A 1,060-nucleotide genomic window follows, 5' to 3' on the forward strand; every position below is an offset into this window, starting at 1 on the left:
CGTTTTCTTTCCTCCCTCTCACCCACTCTTTCTGTCTCTCATTCCGTGTGTCTCTTTCCTTCCTTCATGTGTACTCTTCAGCGATTTCATATTTTTCCATTAATCAAAAGAGGGAATGAGAGATTTGTAAGCAGGAGAAAGTAAAAAAGATAGATGAAAAATCAGATCAGGCAGATAAATGTTCGGAATTAAATAAACGCCTTTAAAGTGATAATATAGTTACGGGTTTTAAATAATGACTTTATGGTAAGAGAAATATACGAATTTCAGCAGCTGTAATTTCCCGTAGTAATAATGATTATGAAAGATACTGGGGCTCATGACAATTATAATGAGAACACAAGACATTAATGAACCAATTAGATTACGAGTCTACGGCCTCACGATATGAATGGGTCTAATTAATAATAAACAAGAAAACACTTGATTAATGGCACGTAATTAGTGTGTGTTACAAACATTTTAATATTAATAGAAAACCGAATATAAAAGATTTGTTTTCTTTATTCTACGTTGATAACCAGAATGAACAATGTATGATTGTTATAAAACTAACAATAACAAAAAATCTACTATAATCAAATAGGTTTATCGAAAGATGAAAAATGATGAATATATAAGACGTTCAGTAATTGCGATACCGATATTGCAAACAAGCACAATAAAACTATATATCAGTTTGATAGTAATAGTCAACTACTAACCGTTAGTCCAAAATGTCTTGTCAGTAACATTGCAATTTAAACTAATTTTAACAAAACATAAACGAGGAAAAGAAAGATACGGTAGATGGGTCTTCATATAATTGATGAAAATGATAATTATGGAAGAGAGAGAGAGTGAGTGAATCTCAAGATAGTAACCCATGATGTCAAATGCTAACTCTACTAATGATCCTCTCGTTTGCTTCTTTAAAGGTGGATCTCGAATGCAGATATAATCTTGATCCACTGTGATTAAAAGAATTATTAAAAACCATAACTTTAATTATTCATTCGTAATCAAGGATTTAGTGGGCCTCGAAAGCAGCTGCAGTTATAACAAGAATGATAATTACTCA

The sequence above is a fragment of the Penaeus monodon genome, chromosome 30 (genome assembly GCF_015228065.2).
Source record: "Penaeus monodon isolate SGIC_2016 chromosome 30, NSTDA_Pmon_1, whole genome shotgun sequence".
NCBI lineage: Eukaryota > Metazoa > Arthropoda > Malacostraca > Decapoda > Penaeidae > Penaeus > Penaeus monodon.